Source organism: Saccostrea echinata, unplaced genomic scaffold (assembly GCF_033153115.1).
Source record: "Saccostrea echinata isolate AGI-Se365-2 ecotype Australia unplaced genomic scaffold, CSIRO_AGI_Sech_v1 ptg000054l, whole genome shotgun sequence".
Lineage (NCBI taxonomy): Eukaryota > Metazoa > Mollusca > Bivalvia > Ostreida > Ostreidae > Saccostrea > Saccostrea echinata.
The window spans coordinates 34,489,294-34,515,370 of NW_026889803.1; the positions used below are offsets into that span (position 1 = coordinate 34,489,294).

At 32.4% G+C, this 26,077-nt stretch overlaps 1 long non-coding RNA gene across 1 annotated transcript; it reads left to right on the forward strand.

Annotated features, from left to right (window-relative positions):
• The first annotated feature begins 5,136 nt into the window (after positions 1-5,136).
• On the forward strand, positions 5,137-25,273 carry LOC133206378 (uncharacterized). The gene is made up of 6 exons (XR_009723757.1): positions 5,137-5,243; positions 5,510-5,656; positions 8,765-8,984; positions 10,360-10,459; positions 17,319-17,403; positions 24,229-25,273. It is a non-coding gene; the product is annotated as an uncharacterized LOC133206378 (long non-coding RNA).
• The last annotated feature ends 804 nt before the right edge of the window (positions 25,274-26,077 follow it).

Consider the following 26,077-nt stretch of genomic DNA (forward strand, 5'->3'; position numbering starts at 1 on the left):
CCAACTTTAAAGATTTCAACACTATTTGAAAAGAGAGTACCTGTATAAACAATATTTAATTCAACCAAACCATATCTAAAATGATTAAAGTTTCATATATCTAATGTTATAGTCACGAAGTTTACCCCATGAATAAAAGGAATGAAGAAACGACATCCGAATTATATTCATCGAGATGAAATAATTATACAAAGATTTATTTACAAATCCTATGGTCCTATATAGTAAAAATAGAATCATACATGAAGTGTTTTTTTTAGATCGAAACGAATGAAATGGAGTGAAATTTATTGATATGCATACACAAATTGGGCCCCTCGTCTGCTCATAAGGCAAGCTTTGTCATGCTTACTACGTAAGTTAATTTAGAAGACACATGTGTAAATACCATCTTAACACTCCTTAGTCGTGGTATATTTAATTCACGAAATGTTTCCAGAGCGTAGGATTCTAATAAGTTAAAGATGTATATTAAGATTGATACATCGCCATTGTTTATAACACTAGATATATAACCCTCTGTGGCCACATGTTGTGGGCGCTAAATGAGAGTAAAACAAAAGCCGCCGTTCTGATAAAAAACGAATTTTGATGAAATTGTGTTTTATAGAGTTGATAAACAATAAAAATAAATATTTGAATAATCTTATAAAAAAAACTTTTCAGTCGGCACGATTTAAGTGGGTCGGTCGCGTTAGGGGAAACAAACCTATTTTTTATTTTGGCCTAAGTTTCCGATTCATATTGTCCGGCATCCGCCCGTCTGTTTAGCTGACCATCCGTCCCTCTGTAAACTTTACACATTGTCAATTCTCTAGAACGTCGAGGCCAATTTAAACTAAATACGCCACAGCACATCTTTGGGTGAAAAAAAAAAATGGAATTGTTTAAATGGAGGGCCATAAATTTTTTCAAGGCGGAAATGCTTAAGAAATGGTAAAAATTTGATGACATCTTTTAAAATCTTACTTTGAATAATCAAGAAGCAAGGAAAGATTCTAGATGAAGGCTCTCTTTATAAGTGAACATTCAAAATTCTTCAAATTGTGGCCCCAGGGGTAGGTTGGGGCCACAAAAGGAATAAAAGTTTTATATAGGATATCTTGAAAAATCTTTTTAAAATGTTCTCAAGAACATCAGGGGCCATGATTTGTCATATTAATGTGCATGCATTCTCAGGATGTTTTCATAATATGGCCTGCTGGTGATGGATGGGCAACAATAGGTGAACAAAGTTTTGAATTTGAATGAAAAAGAAGTGTTAAAAATCTTCTCACAGGGGGCCGTGATTAATCATATTTATATGCAAATGTCTTTGGGTATTGCAAATTTAAGGTTGTTCACACCATGGCCCCAAGGATAGGGTGGAGCAATAAAAGGGGATCAATAAAGAATCTTATAAAATATTCTTTAGGAACAGTTCGGTCTGGATTAGTAATATTTGGATGTAAGCATTCTCAGGAAATGCAGGTTAAAGTTTAATATTCTTAATTAATGCCCCGGGAATTAGTTGGGGTCAGATGTATACATTAGAGATAAATATTTTACATGGGTATGTATTGGAAAAAAAATTTAAATAGTTCGTTTAAGAACCATTGGGTCATGATTTATCGCATTGATGTGCAAGTATCCGAGTGTAGGACAGGTTCAAATTTGTTTAATACATGCCCCCTCCCTACCAGGAAACAAAGTTAATAAGGTTAAAAAACTTTCAGAGGTCTTGACAAACATTACACTTGATCAAGGCTCCAAACATCAGATTGGATTATTAGTAATACTTTTACAAATTGTTTACATATTTTCAAAATATTGTTTAACCTCAATAAAACAATAGTGTATCATTTTTGATATTCAAATATCAGGAACCGGAACATTACCCCCTCCACTGCTGTAACAGAGGTATGGAAATCTCCACACATTTCCCTGTCCTACACAATACCCAATGGCAGCCAGCAAAAATTCAAAATTCTTACTCTAGCAACTGTTTTTTTTTTTTAACAACATCTGTCCAACTGCACCTTTTTATAATTAATAAATATTTTTATTTCATTTTTTCTTCGTACGTAATGAGAGTAACAGCACCCCGCAAACATACCTGGATTCAGGTAACCCTTTTATCTATTAATTATTTTTTTAAGCACTTGAATTGATTCATGTATTTCCTTCATTACATATATATATATATATATATATATATATATATATATATATATATATATATATATATATGGTTGTGCCATTTAGGAGACCGCTCATATTTACATATTGGCATTAAGTAGCCTCGTAGAATAAGTGGACCAAAACCGGTCGCCTTAACATTTTGACCCTCTCTGAACAGAAAATTAATGATTTTTTAATATTAAATTGACAATAGTTAATTTTAGTTTAGTATATTTTTGTCCCTTAAATACAAAAAATATGCCAAAATTTTATGATTATAGAAATTTTTTAATTTAAATTTCAAGCAACGTATATATTGGTATTATTATATATCGTCATTATGTAGACCAGCTAAAACTTGCAAAATTAAATAAGATCTGCTATATATGTCTTATTTCTCCTAGTATTTAGTTTTAGATATTGTTCTCCCACTAATTTTGGGTATGTACAATTTGCTAAATAGAATAAAACTTTTTACGAGAAAATGAGCTTTAGAGTTTCGTGTTCATCAACTTCAAGGTTTTCGTGCGCAATGCCTTCCGAAAATTTTCGGAAAACCTCGGTATCCTTTACGACCTTCGGAGAAATAGGAGTCAGACAAAATTTTGGTAAGTAATAACAAATTATGATTTTTTAAAAATACTTATTCATGATATATTGACTATATATTATGCAACCAATATCTTGCGGTTAACGTCTGGTATTTATTCATTGATAAAGACTTACGTATGCTTATTAGCATGGAGGAAATTCGAATTGTAGTTTACCAACAGCGTGGTTTCAACAGATCGTTTGTTTGTTTTGAACATATTTTATTGACATAAGCAAATGGATCGGAAACAAGTTCTTACAATTTACTTGTTCCTAACAATTGATTACATGTACTTGAACAAAATAATTGTAATCTCTGCTTATTCATAAATATATACTGAATAGCATAATATTAGGCTGGTGGTATTGTTCTTGCGGAGATAAATTAAATATTCGATAATTTACCTGAAATACTAACTCTAATTTCCTATTATATGTGGGGTAGGGTTGGGTTGGAAATGGGAGTAAGGTGTTTCTAGGTTCAAACTTTTTTCACAGCCTAATCCAACCAGCCTTTCCTGAACAATTTTAATAGTAAAAGATTAATTGGGGAGGGGAGGAGCCCCCCCCCCCTCCAACCACGATACCACATCTCTGATGTCTATGGCAGCGGATACATACATGCATATATGTACATACAAATTTATGTATCTGACAGCATCCCCCTTAGATTTCTTGTACATAAAACATAAAGTTGATTTGGACAAGCCCAATATAGCAACAATTTTGAAATATCTTCAAAAATAAAGAGGAATTAAGGGCTACAAACTGCTAAAAAATTCAAAGGGACCAGATTAATATTTTTGATCGGGTTAGAAGTGGGGTTTGGGTGCAGGATGTGTGGAAATATTTTGTGGTGTATATTCCATATAGGCAAAAAGGCTGTAGGCTACACATCATTTTTTTTAAGGATAGAAATTTGGTTGAAAAGGGGGGGGGGGAAGTTAATGATAAATTGTTATCTATTAATTTCATTTTGTTGCAAATGCCAAAAAAAGAAGCATTTTTGACAATGCGCATTTTTGTACCCATACTTACAGTCTAACTTTCTGTTTAATGACAAAAATATTCCTATAACTGGAAATAAAAATTAAGCCAAAATTCAAGTATTATATTAGGTCTGCATCAGCCTCCTTGCTTACCCATCATTTGCGCCTCAAGTTAAATCTGTGACATCACACTAGCCGACACATTACATGTAGTAGAAAGTAATAATATTATTATACGCAAATGATATTCTAAACAATCTATTACACTGTACCTTTTGGCATGAGTGGAGGATTAATTATAACAGGTTATATCAGAGATGAGCATATCAGTTAATAGTTATATGTATTACACTTTCCATGATTGAGTAACAAAAGATATACTGTATAATTCTTGCAATATTTTTTCTATAACAGTAGACTCAGTTAACATCACCACCGTTAAAGAGTTTCGATCTACAGCACTGCTGATTTAATTTCTCAGATTTTATTAGAGATCTACAATTGTACCTTTACAGGTCACTTAATTAGTACATGTATCTCAAATTTAATTGGGCAAATGAGAATTTTGTCTTTAACAACTTAAATGACTCAAAAATGTATTGCATGTTCAACATGTTCAGGGTAAATTATTTCGTTTATCATGAATTTATTCTAATTTTATGGGAGAATATATTTATAATTATGAAAGTACTAGTAAATCAGTCTACACATAAGTAAGAATTACCTCAACTATTTGAATTACTTTGCAGAATTTATTGCATTGTCTTTATTACTTAACAATCATGTAAAACTTTATTTCATGGCCGTAGGAACGGGGGGGGGGGGGTGCTCCCAATAATTTTGCCGAAATATAGAATACTAAAGAAAACATAGCTACTACTAGTATATGCTTGTGCCTCCTCAATAAAAACGCCTGATGACCTTTTTTTTTAAGCTTGTCAAGGAATTTTTGGTTGTTAGTGCCCCCCAAAGAAAATGCATGGCTGTCCCCCTCCCCCAAACTGAAATTGCTTCTTACGGGCCTGTATTTATTGATTTTTTTTTTAAATGTTTCATTTATTTATAAACCTATTAAGTGTTTCATTTTGAAAAGAAATATTAGAAGATAATCATAATTTCAGAAAGAAGTTGAAATTAAATAATAAAAGAGACCCTAAGAAAAATTGCTTGTTGTCATTGTCAAGCTTGAACAAGTCCTGATTCATATGAAACAGATCCTGATCAATTTAAGCATTTTTTTTTTAACATATAATGAAAAAAATACTGTTTATCTTATGCAGTTGCCATGGAGAAATTAACTTGCTTATACTCTCAATTTAGTTATAAAACCATATAACAAGCAATAATTTTTTTATTTTAATAAAATTGTTATGCAGAGTCTACATATATTACTTGTATATCTACATATGTAGATTAGAAACTTTCGGTCGGGTTCAGTTTAATTTTGATCGGGTTAGTTAATACATTGTTGAGTCTTTTGATCAGCATGGACATGGTTTGATGGTATGATAATATTTTTACAGTTTCAATTTTTAAACTTTCCAGGAAAGTTTAATTCCTGCATTTTGTACAATGGCTATATATATGCTGTATATTTTCCCATGAATTTTTTTTTGAAATTATATTTTTAAAATTCTGACAAGATTTCTGAGGAAATTTTTAACTGCCTAGGGTGAGATTTATGACAGTCTGAGACATTTTAAACCAAGTCTCTGAATAAATTAGATTTTGTTGACTTGTTTGCATTTATGCATTTATTTTTATTATAGTGTGTTCGGTACCACATAACATGCGAGAATACCTTCTCCGGTATGTTGGAGAGAAGATTAGCAAGAAAAAATCGCGTGAGAAAATGAGAAGTTGACAGAAAAAGATTTTTTTCATTATCGAAAGGGACATGTACAACATCCATAATGGTAAGAAAAGATAATTATTTATAGTCATATTTATTTGTTTCTATAATGTTTCTTTCGATAACTTTTCACTCATATTGAAAAGCCAGCACTTGAGAACCTCTGTACTCAGTACCCTTGAGCAATGAGTAATTTTGTTCATGCCAGCACCTACTACAACATGGGACCTCAGTTTCATTTGAACACCGGTCTCCACATCCTGCAGTGGGATTCGAACCTGTGATGTTAGGATCAACTCCTTTATCTGTGACTCTAAAGCAAACACTTAAACCACTGCGCCATGCAAGCAGCTAGTCATACATATATTCCTTATGATGTGAGCTAGCATTATGAAAATTACATGTGCTGTAGATCATAGGTTGCTACATAGTTCTTTGTATGTTGCGCTAAAAAAATATGGTGTTCAACTTCATAGGTCTGGGACTAAAAGTTTATGAGGACATACTGTCTTAATATCACCCTCCCATTATCATCTGATCAGTACTATTAAGCAGGAAAACAAATATTTGAAGAGACATACTGTAAAAATAATTTTGTAAGATCTTGGAAAACATGTAATTTTGGAAGTAGATTGACATATAAGTATATAATTTTTTTTTTTGTGGAAAACAGTTGATTAGGGTAGGTGGTCACTGGTGTGATTTTGACCCATTATCTGATTATTTCTCATACTTAACTTAAGTTTTGTTCGAGTATATGTCAATGTTTGTTATGCTACAACGTTTTCTGGGTAATTTTCTCTATGGAATACCTTTTTACAAGTTTTCTTCTTTTTTTTGGAATTATTTATTGAATTTGCGAAATACATGTGTTCGACTTACAAGATATATGTGTTGGGTTATTTCTAGTTAGAACAATCTAACTTTGTCTCGGAACAAGCCCTCGATCACCACAGTTAGAATATGTCCCATATACTAGCAATGTAGCATATTGGAAAGGATCCGCTCAGAAATGATTTTGAAGAATACAAAAAAAATTGCACTGAAAATAACTATCAAATTAATCATAACAAACCTTTTTGAGATTTTATATGCCTTTTAACCTAAAAAATAATCCATAGAAATAAGAAAATTCAACTCATTTTCTCAACCTTTTTTCCTCATTTCAAAGGACAAGGTATGGTAACGGCAGAATCTGGCCCCTTATTTGATGTAAAAATCAGAACATAGTTAAAATAGTGATAGTTTGTAGTTAAGAACTAAAAATGATGCTTGTTTTAAAACCAGCACTAATTTTGATTCAAAGCTTACACGGAGACCAGAAGAGGGTGCAGAAGTAGGACAATTTCCTGAATTTTCTCAATTCTATTGGAATATCCTCAAATTTGATATACTTTTCACTTCGGGAAATATAGAGCACAAGCTTGCCTATCTGAGATTTTTATACATAAGATGCATCTGATACTAGTATTTATTATATACCCAACAGTGTATCACTCAATTTTACTGTAGATTTTGTACAATCACGTGACGCTGTGATCCGACTTTCCGGATCACCACACTGTGGTTTTCTGAATCCATATCAGCCCTCTCTGAAATTGATGACGTAGTACACAGAAACATGACGTTATTTTTCTTGCGCATCAAAAAGTCCCTTGACAGAATGCTTTGTTTAATGGAAAAATATTAAATAATTAATCTCAGAAGTTTTTAAAACTATATCTTGTTAGTTGTAAGGGGGTATATAATAAATTTATCATTATAACAGTAACTTGATCCGAAGAGCCGTATCACGTCTCGTTGACAGGCGCGGATCATCAGATCAAACTCGACGCTTCGCATCTCGTTTGATCTGATGATCCGCGCCTGTCAACTCGACGTGATACGACTCTTTGGATCAAGTTACTGTTATAATAATATATATATGAAATATATAAATTTGGTAGATAGGCAAGCTTGTGCTCTATGTTTTCTGAAACAAAATGTTCTGTAAAATCGATGAACATTTGCATAAAATGAGAAAATTCGGAAATTGACATATTTTCTAATCTTCCTGTGACCTGTATGTATCACATAACTTAGAACCAATACTCATTTTCTGGCAGGGGTGACAACAGGTTTCTAATGATAAACTGTTGTATCATTCTAAACAACACCCCAAACCAGGGGCCAAAAAGGGGTCTTAGCCTATCTTGTCCTTTACACGCCATGTTGAATTCGGAACTCTCTGGATTGTTCATAGAAAATGCAGTCAGTTCGAGTTATCGAACTTGCTTATTTTGATAAATTGCCAATACACGGAACGTAGGACAATATCATTTTAATGATTAGAACATCCTAATCTAGGTTATTGAGATCACAGCAACAATATATAAACAAAATTAAAATTGAAATTATAATTCGCATCATCTCTTTTAAAAAAGAAAATATAAATTCATATTATTTTGTAAAACCAAAAAATATTGGTTTAAATATACTGACAATAAAAAAAAGAGACAATAATTCTCAAATTATGAATAACTTTAAAACATTGAGTGCACCTACAAGCACAGATCCCATGATTTGTAATATAATGCACACACAGGCATGTAAATCAAACATACAGATTTTCACTGATTAGCTAATATACATGTAGAACTAGTTTCAACTAAATACTCGTACAAATACAAAAGAAATAAATAATTATTTTCCAAGCAAATAAAATGAAGAAATTAAAAGTTTTTGATTTTATTTTGATTTAAAAATTATCAAAGAATATTTAAGTCGAACTTCATGAAAAAGAAAAGCTGAAATCAAAATATTTGTATCAATTTAAATGTCATGCTTGATAAATTTTGGAAATACTGACAGATACACCCTTGCATAACACATATACATGACTAAAATTGTAAATTTTTAGAGACTTTGGATATGCATGGTGTCAAACTTTGTCTCATTTTAATATAAAATGAAAAAATTATAACTGATTAAAGATATTGTGATCTGTATTGTAGCATAAATATTGTGATACCTAATATAGTATATTAGATATAGAATAGTAGACGAAAGTGTATTATCCCAGCCCTTTATATTTGCAGTGCAGTATAAAACAGTTCAATTATATAATAATGAAGTCAAGAGAATATGGACATGATTATATGTAAATTAATAGATTTTGTTTTCATTTTTGCAGGTGTGTCTGATGGAATTTGTCATTTCATTAATAAATAATGCTGATAAAGATGCAAACTTAGCAATTGTGCCTAAAAAGTGACAGCTTTGACAAAGAAATATATCCATATATAACAGTTACTGGTACTGTATGAATGCAGTGAAAGGATCCAGATGAACAAATGAAGAGATTAAGTACAATTTACATCAATTACTTGGATGAAGAGAATCTGCAACATGGGGTAAGGTATACTAGTATTTGCTGCTTTATTAGTTATAAACTGTAAATAAATTGTTAGCAGAAAATAGACACAAAAGCTTTAATTAAAGCAAATCAGGGGTAAATACTAACTTTTAAAGCATGCAGATACTCAGTGATAGACTGATAGTTTGATAGTATCATAAAAACCAAAAGAACTTCAGTGACTTTGAATTCCTGATAGCCCTAGCTGTTAATGAACTAGTTGCCCATTACAGCCTTTGGCTGCTTATGGAGTCATGAAGTGATTGTTGGGGGAGAAGGAAATGAATTCCCAGTGGAGATGGGTATGAAGGTTAAAAATAGGGCCACAAAGAACCAGGTTATGGTGAGGCAGACTTGCCTCCTTATTACATTTTATTGTAATTATTTAACCCTTCACTCTTTATGAGTGAAATAATTCTCGAATGGACATAAAACAACACTCAATCAATCGGTCACACTTCACTCGCTGTTCACAGCACTTGTTGCTCTGTACTGGGCACTACTGGCTCACTTAAGCAGGTTAAGTTCAGTTTGGTGTTTACTAGTCATTCCAATGATAAATAAGTCTGAAGAACATTTTTTGTGAGTCGACTGCACATCAGTGCAACACCTAGGGATCAATTTACCTGGCATCTGTCTGTCTGTCCATCTGTCACACCTTATATCTCAAGAATTGTAAGAGGTTTAATTGTTTTTGATATTTGGTTAATATTTTGCTTGGCACTCTGACTTTTTTTAAATACCATGGTTGCCAATCTTGTGACCCTTGAACTTACCTTTGACCTACTTATAAAAAAGTTTAAAGTGCCAATATTCAGCATATTTTTGATAATTTAAAAGAGGTAAGTCTATGCTATTAATAGCATGTGCACAATTTATCATAAATTATAATGAAAAATACCAGCATTATAGTTCACTTGACTTTGACCTTTGTTTTACTTTTCAAAAAGTATTTTGAATGGTTAATTTAACTTAAATGTTTTGATTTTCTAGAAGTAGTGTTTTGATAATTAGCATTGATGAGCTCATGACACTCTACTTTGAAACTTTTTGATATCCAGTTATCACACAAACTAAAACTTAAATCCTATGAAAACAAATCGGGATCAGTATACCACAATGGGTGGTAATGTAGACTGACAATTGCAGTAAAGACAGCCTGAAATCTCTTTAGAAAAAAACTGTTGAAAAGATTATTGACCATTATATGGTGACATCTCTATTTTAGTGAAAAATTCTTAAACAGGATGTAAAACGACATACAATTAAACAATCAATCCAACTACTGAGTGAGCTTTCTCGCTTGTGAACTACCAATTATGTCCAATTGGAAGTAATATTTGAATGTTTTAAAATGTGATTGTACATTGTAGGAAATAATGTTCCTATAGAAAAGTCAAAGAATGTATACATGTGAGATTCTGAAGTAGCCGTACATGATGAGTAGGAATTTGAAGTGAATTATGGGAAAAGGTATGTAATCCATTAGTTTGCTTTAAAGTTAGTGATTTTAAATCTGAACACACTGTAAAAGGAATTTTTCTGCCATATTCCTTTATTCACGCTATATTGTAGAGTCCCTATATAAGCCACTCACTTAGTCACTGTTCAGTGTAATCTGTTGGGACCTGTCTGTATAGACAGACTGACGTATGGGTAGCAACAAAAAATTACTGTGTACTTCTTTCACGGCAGGAGAGAAAGATGCCAATGAAACTTACAACAGTCGCACAGGTCAGTGCAGTATACAAACTACACAAGTACACGTAACTGCAATAAAATAAATAAACAAAGGCAATGCAAGATAACCAGCATGAGCATGTGTCACCATTCCACTCCGATACCTGTGACAATAAAGCAGTCAGGTGTAACAAATGCGAAGAGTATACCCTGGTGCTGATATAGTAGATGATATTTAATCGAATATGGTGTATGCCTATTTATGAGATGTGGTCAGCTTTAATTGATTGTTTTTCTCTGACTATATGTACCATAGGTCATAGTCATTTATGGTATATATACAGTGGCGCCATGTTTATCCGAACACTTCACCTTCCAGATGCTATTTTTCGGGAATAGATTTTTTTCCATGTCATTCTGTCTCATTAATCCAGAAATTCGTGTTCCACATCCGAACGGTAGATTTCTACTACAAAACGTAATAGTTCATTGAAAAATGACTCGTTTATCCGGATGGTAATTTTTCAAGAAATGACTTTTTCATACTTATCTTCAGGGGTTGAAATTTTCCTGGAAATCTCACTAGCCCAGGGGCTACTGATTAGGAAAAAATTACTAGCCCAAATAAGAAACAGTTCAAAATTAATCAATATTATTTTTAACAAACTTAAGCCAAAGAGGCGTCCGGATAAACAAGGCACCACTGTATATATCTATAATACATGCATATAAATGTACTTGCTATTAACAGTGAGTACAGTAAAATTTTCCCATTAAGTATATTAATTTTTTCTATGTGGTTTACTTTATGCCCAATTATCAGCAGTTTCCATAATTGCCATATTTAAGTATAAGAACTAGGTTGCTATAGCAGACAAAAGGTAAATATAAAAAATCTAAAGTGCAAGGTACTTTATCACTGATTGAATGTTAATTAGGGCCTGCATGAAATGTTAAAGCTATATAGGATTCACATTGTCCATCTTTATATGTCTTTCAGCCAGCAATTAACACTTCAGTTGTGACACAATAAACAAGTTTTAGTTTATGCAGTGTAATACTATACAGGGTATTGATGCATACAGTAAATGAGATCATTAGAATGGTGTATTATATACTGTATATACTTGATATCAACAATTTTTCTCAGTGGTCTACTTTATGCCCAATTATAAGTGGTCTCCTCAATGGCCATATTTAAGTATAACATATGTATAAGTACAGGTTGCTATAGCAGACAAAGGTAAATATAAAAATCTAAGTGCAAGGTACTTTATCACTGATTGAATGTTAATTAGGGCCTGCATGAAATGATAAAGCTCTATAGGATTCACATATTGTCCATCTTTATGTCTTTCAGTCCAGCAACACTTCAGTTGTGACACAATAAATAAGTTTTAATTTGATATGCAGTATAATATAATACAGGGTATTGATGCATATAGTGAATAAGATCATTAGAATGGTATATTTATATACTGTATATACTTGATATCAAAGGTTAATTCAATTTACTCAATTTTTCTCACTGGTCTACTTTATGCCTAATTATAAGTGGTCTCCTCAATGGCCATATTTAAGTACATGTATAAGTACAGGTTACCATTGAAGACAAAAGGCATATACAAAACTCTAAAGACCATGATACTTTGATACTGATTGAATGCTGATCTGGACCCTTGAAAAGCACTTACTCTTAGTCTTATTTATATGACAATGTGTGGTTTTGATATAAGTTAACTGAATTACCTAGGAAACCATGGTAACATATTTCTATCTGTTTTGGATGTTTTTGCATAAGCAAGGGCTTGGGTCATGCATAAACTTTTCACATTTTTCAACTTCTTCTCAAGAACTACTGGACAAGTTTAAACCAAACTTGTCACAAAGTATCTTTGGAATAAGCATGATAAGGATGGCAATGATTAACTGGTTTATTAACTATTAAGAAAGATCATAACCAGTTAAAATTTTCATAACCAGTTTTGTAACCAGTTACAATTTACATACTAACCACTTAGTAGATACAGTAGCTGCAACGTTATTGTTGACAACTTACACGAACGATCACGTTAGACGAATGATTCCGCACGATTCACACACGATAAAATCTGTTACACGAACGATCCTTCACACACACGATTCTACACGTTACACAATCTTACATGATTGCTAACGTAAACTCACGATTCTTAACGCAAAATAGTTCAAATTCTTTAGGAATGGATTTTTTCAAAAAGAAATAAGGCTTAATACTTATCTTAGATTTCAAATAATGATTGATTTTATTTCATCGACTTTGAAAAATGAAAAAAAAAAAAAAAATAGAAATGGATATTTCTGGAACTAAATACATGTATGATTTATGAATTATTTTAGATTACAAAAAATTATGTAATTCTCTGACTTTAGAAAACTGATTGTTTTTTTCTCGTTCTATCAGAAGATGTACATGTAGGTGGACCGTGAGTTTTGATTGAATTGGATTTCATAATATGCAGAAAGGGATAAGTTTGAAAAAAATGGCATGAAAATGAATTAAATTATAAGTTATATCCACATTTCAATTTGTGAATCTCTAAAATCAACAATTATTTTACAAATCATTTATTTGCAGAAATTAAAAAAAAATAATCAAAAGTAACCTCCAGAGATAACACTGATAAACGAAACCCCGAGAATCATGTCGTGTAAATGTACATTCACCGACTAAATACTTATGTAAGCATTGAGAATTATTTATTTGTAAAAATGTTTATTTTTGATCTATTGATTTTAAAAAAATCTTGACCATAATTAGCAATAAATATAATTAACATCAGAGAAAAAAATCAAACATCTAAGTACGGTTTATCAGAAAAAAAATCATGCTATTTGACGAGAACACAATATTGTACGACTTACTATATTGTTTATTTCCAAGCGATAATTAGTTCATTCTGTTTTCAATTATGTAAATCGTGCTTCATTTCTTTTTAATTTGGATTGTAAAAAAAAACATACAAGTGAAATGCTTGTATAACAAAAACATTCCAATAAAAACTTACAAAACAAAATTTACACGTTTCTTAAGGCACGATCACGCACGATTAAAACCGCAAACGATTGAGTCTGATACACGCACGATCTCGCACGTTACACGAACGATCACGTATGTTACACGAACGATTCTACACGATTCTTTTGTCAACAATAACGTTGCAGCCACTGGCAATCGAATACAGAATTGCAAATCGGTTAACCGCAAAATGTTCCGACCAATTAATCGGTTAATCGTATCAAACTACACAATGTCATTTTCTTGACTTTTTTCAAGTACCTCTATTCCTATGCACAAGAAGTCTTTAAAAAAGTTGTTAGAGGTCAAAATCATTCTATTTGTCTTTCTTGATCATAAAACTACGCGCATATTTTTTTTCAATAGACAAGAAAAAATTCAGAAAACCATGAACCATGCCTGAGATATCGTGGATAATTTTCATGAGCGGATGTCACACAAATTCATTCTTCATTATCACCATAATCAAAACTAAGTCTAAATTGTATCACTTAAGGGGAAGAAGGACCTTGAGCTCAAAAAAATCTTTGTCATTCAATTTTTTTCATATTTTGTATATTTCTAATTTAGTATGTCCCACATATCTTAAAGCAGTTATATCAGTAGGTTTCTGACCTTATTTTAGAGATATTGATTGACAAATACTATGCCCTGCAGTATCTAAGTGGAGTTTTAATTCTTCATGTTTCCGGGCCCAATACTCTGTCCATAATGGGATTTTTTAAGCATATATAAAAAAATATGCAAGTGGACAAGTATCTCTTAAAATATTTCAGAGTATGAATAGGTTTAAAATTCGAAAAAGCAATTTTATCCTGTCACACCGCATCTGGATAGGGAAAATTACGTACTTTTTGAGACAACTTAAGCAACAAAAAAAAACGTAATTTACAAAAAATTCTATCATTCAATATTTTTAAATTTATGTTGAAATGCAAGTCCTTCAAATTATTGGTTAACTTTAAAAATTTTGAATGGTGAAGCTGACCTCAATATTGCACAGGACATCATTACAGAGGACATAAGCATGACAAAACGTGTCATATTTACATTTCTTGAGTACGGGAAAAACCAACTATGACGTCACATGTAAGCTAAATAAGCGAAATAAGATATGCCTACACAAGATTTCTGTCATCAGCCATGCAATCATAATTTTTATGTTCCCCGTTTCTCAAAATATTTCATCACATACTGATTATGACCTGATTTTACATAATAATACCGCCCCTGTATTCACCGAGTATGATCTTGCTGTACTGATAGATTGTGTATGACGTCACCGACTTATGGACGCGCAGTTTAGGGAAACAGAGGAGTGGATCAATCTTTTTCATAATTTGTTAATGTTTACATGAATGTTAAAACTTTTTACTTTTTTATATAAGATGGAAATTTAAGTTAAAAAAAAAAATGTCAAAAAATTATACAAGAACTGATGCTTTACATGTTTTGGACTTATATAAACGGAGATTATGACGTAGATAAAAAGAGTCATGTGACCATGTGTCCTTCATCCCCTTAATTTACAATGTTTGTATTATAATCTAATGTGATAGATAACTGCAAAAGATACACACACACCAATTCATGGTGCTCAACGATGATTATTATCATTAAAGAATTAGAGGACAGTCGGGGTAACGACATGATGTTTTAACAGTAATTAACATATCTCAGACTGACCAATTACCCCACAATTTTAATCTGGAGAGCCATAATGACCTCCCAATCAGCCTAAATAAATAAATGAAAACGCTAAATTAAATGATTAGGTAGGAATTTCTATTTTGAAAATGAATTTTAGTACATTGCCTTCAGTTTTACATATATTATAATTTTTTTACGACTAATCGATTGCAGATTTTCTAACCGATTGCCATGCCATTGTTCCAACCGAGTAATCAGTTAACCGGTTAGAAATTGCCATCCCTAGTAAATAGTTTTTGTCAATGAGTATTTGTATTTACTTTTTCAATAATATTTTCATTTTTTGAAATAAAACTTGTAACATGTTTCAAACTGAAATGTGACAATCAAGCAGTTACCATATCTTGCCGAATATAATATGCATTGGTTTAAATATGCACCCCCTTTTTCAGCCTGATAACTTGGGGAAAATTACAGCTCGGTTGTAAAGATTATTTGCTACAAAATCTTATTTCGTACAGGGCACAAGTTATTTAAACATTAAGATTTTAACAGACTTGAAATTTCTTTGACAATAACTTAAAGATAAGTCACTTAACATATGTGTTGTAATCAACACACACCCAAAGCTTAAAAAATGAAGAACGAAGGTTATAAATCGACCTCTCAAATATGAAACAGGGCTCTCAATTGTCTATAATTGGGGCCGTTCAAGGGCCCCACTCCCAATTCAAAAAAAGGTGCCTTTTTTCCCAATAAATGTGTTAATTTTCCCAATAATTAAAGAAAATATAGCTGGATATATACCGGTAATAACTTAACTTGCTATTCATATTCCTCTGTTTTATAAAACAAATTTAGTTGATAACGAAGACCGGAAACCCAATATATATGATTTTAAAGTACGTATAATGGTTATTCTAAAATTTCCTAAAAGGTCTTTATTTTCCCAATCTTCCCAAAAAGCAGTGTGAAAATGAAAACAATTATATGTACAGCAAATAAGAAGTGCCCTATCTTGTCAAAAATGTGATTGGAATAGATAGACCATTTCTTTATCCAGGTGAATATCATTACCGCTACATTTTCAAAATGGTAATTATTTACCGCTACATACTCATTACCGCTGCAAAAAATGTACACATTACCACTACATTTAAAAGTTTACATTACGAATACATTGCCTCTTTCATTAGCCAATGGATTATGCATGTACAGATTGATACAAAGTACATGTACAACATATCCAAGCATAAGACCTTTTTCCACTGCTCACCATGGGAGACGAAAGTAGGGCTTAACAGGGTGGCTTTTTCTCACTTTTTTATTAGTCCCCTACCGGTGAAACCAGGGAATTATAGGTTTCCTCTGAGTCTGTCCATCTGTCTGTCTGTCCCTCTTTCAGTCTGTCCCATTTGTTTTCCGCACTTTTTTGTAAACGCTTGCAGATATTGAGCTGAGTTTTGGTATGTAAGTGTATCTTGATGAGTTACAGTTCAAGTTTGCATTTTGTTATGCTTCTTAATCAATGATTTTTAATGGAATTGTGGCAATTCAATTTTTAGTGGGAACCAGATTACACTTGCCGGTAGGGGACTAGTATTGCTAATGCAATACTCTCAAAATGCTTGTTTAATCTTAATTATAGTAGGTATTTAAGTATGCAAGTACAATACTGTACATATAAATGCTTGTTCAAAATAAAGTTTTTCTTGTAATTTCAGCCCAATGCAACAGAAACTAAAAATTCAAGAACCTATTGGTAATTAATCTGATGTTTTTTAAATAGATTGATCGAAAGTACATGCAATATAATTCATACTATATAAAGGTGCAGTGTTTAATTGATTTGTTACAAAAAAGAGCAATGACCATATCACCAATGCTAATGTAGTGGTAAATATTTTTAATATTTAATAAGTTCCACATTTTTTTTTTTCACAGTGAAATGGTAAAAAAGAAACTGCTAGCGCTACTGTGCAGACTACCATCAATCAACATGATCAACATAATCAAGTAATCCTTCTGAGTAAGTGACCTGTAGTATTATCTGTTTTCACCTAGGCCAATATGAGAAGGATGAAAGTTATTATACTCAATACACAAGTTTGGAGATTGTAGCTCTTCAACAAGAGAAACACAAAAAGAAGCCATATCCGCATGAAAGTGGCAGAGATTGTTGATAAAGTATACACAATCATGATTAAATAAATGTCAAAATGATGGCTTAATTAGGGCCTTTTAAAATGTAATTAATATTAAAGAAAGATTATACATGCATATTATGTCAAGCAATGATGATTTTGGTGATCATATTGAGCTATACTTTAGTAATACAGGTTTTTGGATGCTTGAGTCTCTGATTGACAATATATATGTAGTTTTTGGAGACCAATAATCTGTCAGAATTCCCATGGGTACCAATTGCAACTTGTTGTTAGGCTAGCAGACCTCTTTTTATATTCATATGAAGCAGAATTTATTCAAAATCTTACACATGAGAAGAAGAAAACACTTGCTGTGGTCTTGAACTCGACAGTGAGATATATCGATGATATATTATCAATTAACAACAGTTATTTCCATTCATATGTCAACTATATATATTATACCCCAGTGAGCTTGAAATAAAAGATACCACAGAGTCTGACACATCTGTTTCATGTTTGGATATTATTTATTTCCATCCCTAATTAAAATTTTATAAATTAATTATGTACATGTAATATTAAATGCATGTTTCTTGGAAAGTAATGTTTTAAGTGTTTCCTTACTACTATTAAGGATTTTCATGGTATATCAGATTCTTGTTTATTATCCTTTTCTAAGTGTTACTTTTCTCTAAGCAGTAAACAGGCAGTTGTATCACTAATGATAGGTGGAGACACATATGAAGTTACCTACAGTTACAGCCAAGGTTTAATGAAGAATCATCTGGAGTCTGGCAGTGAGAGTGACAGTCGGCAGTGGATACTCACTCCTCTAAGGCACCTGATCCCACCTCGGATGTTTTTGAGGTAGAGGTTGCACTGCTCAAATCATAATTTGAATGAACTTTTGAGCTTAAATACTATTCATTGTCTCCATATTTCGTTTTATAAAATCTAGTTTAAATTAGGATGATTGAAAACAAATGAATCATCAATCCCTTTGAGAGAAGACACTTCCTAGATTGTACAAATTCATTCTAAAAAAAAATAGTGGAATCTTTAAAATTATTACGAGGGGAAAGAGTCAGTGTTTCATTTAGAATCCTGACGTGCAGTGATCAGATGCCTATATATTAGAGATCCATTTTTCTTTCTTCGTATTATTATAAGATTTTTCCAGTGTGTTTTTTTCCCCAGATATTCTTGGTATTTATTATTTAAATTTTGAGCTGATTAGTGCATCCAAATAAACAGTTATAGACCAGTATATTGAACATGTCCTACTAGCAGGTTTATGAAATATATGGAGATAACAAACAGTATTAGAGCTCAAAAGTTCGTTCAAACAATACAATTCAGGAGCAGAACAATACGGACCTCTAAAACATCAGAGGTGGGATCAGGTGCCATGGAGGAGTGACCATCCCCTGCTGACCAGTCACACGCCCGGTGTGCTTCCTGTCATGATCTGGGAAAAATTAGAAAAATCTGTATGCAATTCAGTGTGTAAATAATGGCCTGGAAATAAGATTTAAAACGTCAATCAGCACTTGACTTAATGATAGATTGTATTTTCTGACAAGCATCAAGGTCATTGTATCGACCATATAACTATTGTAATGATGACTTTAAACAAGACTGATGATATTCTTGTTTCATCAACTTGTTTGTCAATAACTTACTTTGTTTTAGAAATTGTTCATAGGTAGAGCATGCTCTTGCGTATCGAATCAACAGAGAGATATGAACCCTGTATGCAGGTGATGAGGGTATATTGCTGCATAAGTAAGGGAAGTTAATGATTGAAAAGTTAGTCATAAAGGTTTGTTGTTAGGTATTAACCTCTTTTTATAGAAAATTATCAAAATATGAAACAGATGTGTCAGACTCCAGGGATAGACTTTAACTTTCATATTCACTTGTCCTTTGGGACAACAAATTTTGACTTGTCCAAATGCAAAACTTGGTTGCCCAAACCTTAGAAAGAAGAAAATACGGGTAATTTAATTTATGTGCAATAAAGTACTTTCTATTGGCAAGTTAACTGCCAAGAAAAAATGTTGATGTGTCAGTTATCCTACAATTGTAAATTCTGTACATGTATACCACTGTCCTTTCATTTATCCTGAAAACTTGCACTGCCATGCAGCAGTATATATTTTCTTTAAAATAAAATTCATATTTTAAATATATATATATTATTTTGATTTTTTTCTCTGGAAAACTGAGGCCACACTAAAGGAAAACAGTTGTTATGTTTTGAAACATACATATCCTGATCAGAATACATTGTTTGCCGAGAATAACTGGTGTTCTCTGAGTGAAAAAACAAACTATTCTTGTTTAAGAAACTATTTTTGATATGTTCTTGGCAGAAAGTGTTATTGTTTTGTTTAAAACTAATGCAAGATATGAAAAAAAAAAAAAAGAAAGTTTTTATCTGAAATATTCACTTGCCCAATCGGACAAGTACATTGGCATTTTCACTTGCCTTAACTGGGAATTAACTTGCCCCGGGCAATCGGACAACGGTTAATGTCGATCCCTGGACTCTGTGGTATCTTTAAATTATCAAGCTCATTGGGATAATTGTGTTGAAATATGAATGGAAATAATTAATACCGTAAAGTCACGTGTATCGGACGCACTTTTTTTTTTCAGAAAAATTGTTCAAAAGTGTGGGTGCGTGCATTACATAGGAACTAAATTCAACTCCTTTTTCTGGACATTTTTTCTTAACTCTTATGAGTGATTTTCACTGTTACCACATTGTAAGTTTATTACATATTATTCCCCAATTCTTGAATGATAGTCACGTATGACAGATCGCTGATAAATAAATCAACAAACAGAAATATAAAAAGATATTTCCATTAAAATATTATTCAAAATTAAATATATATATATGTATATTTAAAATAAATTATTGCAGCCCCGAGGACCGGGCTGCTCTATACATATAAGTTTAAGTGTTGGTATATGGGGATTGAGGTGGGAGAAGTTATTCAGAATTAAAGGTTTTTTTAAACATTAAAAACATTGTTTATCAGAATGTTCTTTCCCTTTATAAATTACGAGATACACAATATATTTACTTCCATAAAGTGAATCTATAAAATATATATGTTTTTCATATTTAATACATAAAGTTGCTTATCATTTACTATCGAAAAAACGACAGGTCCCTTTTTTTAGAACATCGAATTTTACTTATCGCATAAAAACGTAAAAACGTACTTTACACAGTTCGTGTTTTATATTCTTAAAGTGAAAGACATTTTTGAAAATAGGTGATGCATGTGTCTGGTTTCAATTTATATTTTATGCAGCCAACATTTACTTGAGGAATTGATAAAGTTTAAAAGGGTATCGTTTTTTGTTCGAATTTCGTCCGACTATAAGTTTTCAAAATATTCTCGACTATCGTCTCCATCATTTAGATGCATGATTTTGTCACACATATCGAAGCGGTTTGATGATCAAGACTCATTTCCATTGTTTACTTTATTAATTTCCCGGGCGACAATTGATGGTTACATCAATGTTTTCTTGTCTTTTTCTAACTTGGATATCATCACTACCAAATTTAACTCCTCTCGACCCTAATGTAGGTCATATTTATTTATATAACAATTTCCAGCCATTTGGTTTTGAAACAACTGCCATTTTAAACAATACACTTGTAATCAGTAAAGTTTATTTAATGATAAATATTTTACACACCTTTTTAGTTACCTGGTATCACTTGTATACATAAGTGTGACATTAATTACGCTTGGGATGATTTGTTTACGTAAACACAGACACCTGCTTGGAATGCATTTTCAGCACAATATTGTAAAATGCTTAGGGTTATAGGGAAAAAAAAATACAGGACTTAATTTTTAATTTATACCAATCAAATAACAATTAAAATACAGACTATACTTAAATACTTATAAATAAAGCTTATATGTAAACTGAATTTTCCAAGAAAATTAGAAGTTGTATCCTACTTTCGTTTTTGAAATAATATGAATATTTTAACTTTTTAAACTTTTTCTTTGGAATAGTTGTGCTGTGAAAATAAGAGATACATCCGCATTTTTGGGGTAGCGTTTTATCAATAGGAACTGCATTTCTCTCAGGATTTTCCACCCAAATTTGGGGGTGTGTCTATTACAAGACTACGGCCTTTACACCTGACAATATGGTACTTCGTCAATATATCTAAATGTTAAAGGCGACAGCATGTATTTTCTTCTTCTCATGTATAAGATTTTAAATAAATTCTGCTTTGTATGAATACAAAAATAGGTTTGATAATAACGGAGCACAATTGGTACCTATGGAAATTCCAAGAGATTTTTGGAAGACCTTGTCTCTAAAAACCACATAGATATTGTCAGTCAGAAACTCAAGAATCTTTTTAATATCAACTTCAGAGTACTTGTGTTTACAATCAGTGTTTTTTACAAATAATTTTGCAAATGACAAGATAATTTAGTTTTTGAGTTCCACTTCTAATGAAAAAGCAGCTGTCAATAAACAAATCTCTCGTCCATACAAAAAAACAAAAAAGCATACCAAGGGTGATAATCTCAAAACTTAAGCATTGATCTGTTCGAAATAATTTTTTTTTATTGACATACGTTTAAGGATAAACAACAATACTTGAAATCACGATTACTTAAATTAGCGGAACTCTTTCACGGAGGTAGGAAACGTCTGTTGGATGGGGGCAGTGTACTATTGAATGCAATGCATGATCGATCATTGTGGAATTTATAAGGACTGATAAGAAAGAAATCCTAGAGAAATATCTTGCTAAACATGCACTGAACCAGCCTAATAAATTTTTGAGAGGAGCTAATCATGTATGTTGCATTTTTTACGATACTTTTTACTAAGCGGACTTTTCTTATTAAATTCTAAATGAAAATCGTTACTTTTGAAAGTTGATAAAATACTCTAAACTTTCCTTACTTGACAAATCTACAATTTGGAGTTCAACTCTTGGCAATACATTGTAGTTTCAGCATAATGATTGTTCGAATCATTCCATTGTCACCACTGTAATGTTATGCCCCAGAAATCTTGTGAGATTTAGAGCTTCCTTGACTCCCATGCTAATTAAAGAGCGGTTGTAAGTTAGATATATGTGAGATACTCGCAATACTACGTATTGCAAAATACTGGTACTTTTAATTCAATTCACATGTGCTCACCTTTAAAATGCATTCACAATTCTTTATAAAGTTGGTGACATTATGTATGAAAATATAAAGTCTAGTCACATATTTAAAGTATGCTTGTGGTACATGTATGCATTTTTTTTTTCTTGAACAGTAAAGGAAGGGATGAGAGAGTTCATTGAGTGCCATAAACTTTCATTTGTATGTTATTAGCTCACCTGAGCCGAAGGCTCAAGTGAGCTTTTCTGATCACATTTTGTCCGTCGTCCGTCCGTCCGTCTGTCCGTCTGTTCGTCTGTCTGTCTGTCTGTCCGTCCGTCTGTAAACTTTTCACATTTTTGACTTCTTCTCAAGAACCACTGGGCCAATTTTGACCAAACTTGGTACAAAGCATCTTTGGGTAAAGGGGAATTTAAATTGTTAAAATGAAGGGCCAAGTCCCCTCACAAGGGTAGATAATCAAGAGAAGACAAAAATAGGGTGGGGTCATTAAAAAATCTTCTTCTCAAGAACCACAGGACCAGTAAAGCTGAAACTTATATGGAAGCATCCTGGGGTAGTGTAGATTCTAAATTGTTCAAATCATGACCCCCGGGGGTAGGGCGGGGCCACAATGTGGAATCAATGTTTTACATAGAAATATGTAGGAAAAATCTTTAAAAATCTTCTTCTCAAGAACCACTGGGCCAGAAAAGCTGAAACTTATGTGGAAGCATCCTGGGATAGTGTAGATTTTAAATTTTAAAAATCATGACCCCAGGGGGTAGGGCGGGGCCACAATAGGGAATCCAAGTTTTACATTGAAATATATAGGAGAAATCTTTAAAAATCTTCTTCTCAAGAACCACTGGACCAGAAAAGCTGAAACTAATGTGGAAGCATCCTGGGGTAGTGTAGATTCTAAATTGTTCAAATCATGACCCCCGGGGGTAGGGCGGGGCCACAATAGGGAATCCAAGTTTTACATTGAAATATATAAAAAAATCTTTAAAAATCTTCTTCTCAAGAACCACTGTGCCAGAAAAGCTGAAACTTATGTGGAAGCATCCTGGGGTAGTGTAGATTCTAAATTGTTCAAATCATGACCCCCGGGGGTAGGGCGGGGCCACAATAGGGAATCCAAGTTTTACATTGAAATATATAAAAAAAATCTTTAAAAATCTTCTTCTCAAGAACCACTGTGCCAGAAAAGCTGAAACTTATATGGAAGCATCCTGGGGTAGTGTAGATTCTAAATTGTTCAAATCATGACCCCCGGGGGTAGGGCGGGGCCACAATAGGAAATACAAGTTTTACATTGAAATATATAGGAAAAATCTTTAAGAATCTTCTCAAGAACCACTGGACCAGAAAAATTGAAACTTATGTGGAAGCATCCTGGGGTAGTGTAGATTCTAAATTGTTCAAATCATGGCCCCTGGGGGGAGGGTGGGGCCACAATAGGTATTACAAGGGGGGAGTCTGGTAATGAACAGCATGGCCAAAGTTACTCAGGTGAGCGATGTGGCCCATGGGCCTCTTGTTTTTTAGAGATGGAGTAGTACACAAGCACAATTTTTTAAAGAAAGAAAAGTCAATGGAATGAAGAAAAGGTGAAGTGAATTGTCACTCATTATATTTTAAATTTAATGTGGACATGGTCATTATTTTAGTTATGTCATAACCTTCTTATCAATTTTAAGCAGTGCAGATAGATGCATTTCTTATTGCTTTGAATAGAATAAATTATGAAAAAAGTTTGTATATGTTTTTTGATATAGAATTTATATTAAAAAAAAAATTATCAATTACTGCAGTTTTGAATTTCAGTACACTAGAAATTTTTCTGCCCTGCCATGAATATGGCTGGGGCATATAGAGTTTGTCATGTCCGTCTTCCATCCTTTCAACCTTCTGTCTGTCCTTCCATTCCGCTTTGCTTTTAGCTCAGTTCAAAACTAAGTTTCAAAGAAACTATTCAAGATATTTTTATCAATCTTCATATGCTGATACATATTGAAAAGAGGTATTCAATTTCATCAACGTACCTTGACCTTTCCTTTAACTTTGACCTCACTTTTCTTAAATTAGTGTTTAGCTCAGTTTTAAAGAAACCATTCAAGATAGTGTAATCAAACTTCATATGCTGATACATACTGAATCAACATTTTTTTACCTTGACCTTTCCTTTGACCTTGACCGTACTTATCTTAAATAAGTGTTTAGCTCAGTTTTAAAGAAACCATTCAGGATAGCGTAATCAAACTTCATTTGCTGATACATACTGATGAGAGCTATTCAACTGCATCAACATTTTTTGATCTTGATTTTTCCTTTGACCTTCACCTCACTTTTTCTAAATTAGTGTCAAACTTCATATTCTGATACAGACTGATGTAAGGTATTTGACTGTATCAACATTTTTGACCTTGACATTTCATTTGACCTTGACTTCATTTTTCTTGAAATGGTGATTAGCTCAGTGTTAATTAAACGGTTTCCATTCAAAATATTTTTATCAAACTTATTTTGCTTATGCGTATTAGTGAGAACTATTCAACTGCATTAAAAATGTATGACCTTGAACTTTCCTGTGACCTGGAACTCACTTTTCTTAAATTTGCATTTTGCTTAGTTTTAAAGAAACCATTAAATATAATTTTATATGAGCTTATGCACTTAACAGAATTTGGTGGGAATTTATCATCTATATCCAACTTTTTCGATTTCAATGTTAAAGAAACTATTTTAAGATATTCTCATCAAATTTCATACACTAAAAATATTTTTATGTTGCATTACTAATATGCCCACATGGTGCAGTGGTTAAAGCTCTAGAGTTGCGGAGTAAGGAGTTGATCCTTATGTCGCTGGTTCGAATCCCACTGTGGGACATGGAGACTGTATAAACCGAGGTCCCATGTCACAGTAGGTGCTGGCATAAAAAGATCCCTCACTGCTTAATGGCCCTTAGTGCCGAGTATAGGTCAAAATTTGCAGCTCTCCACCGGCAAGTGGTGGCATCTCCATATGAGTGAAAAATTCTCGAGAGGGATGTTAAACAATAAACAAGCAAATAAAAATTAATATACCCTCAGCGGGGCATTCATGTCCTATGGACATATTTCTAGTTTTGCCCTTTTTTACATTTGTACATGGATATACTTTTTATTTTTGCTCTGTAAACAACAACAACAAAAACATTATACCATATAATATGCACAAAATTATATGCTAGGAATGTATTGTGAAAGATGCATTTCAGCTGACAAATGTAGCATCTTTAAGCCAGCTTTTTAAAAAATTTTCTGAATGACTTTCAGGTACTTCTTTTATATTTGCAACTCATTTATAGGGATGTATTAGTATGGTAGCCTGTCTGCCAACACCTTGTAGATGA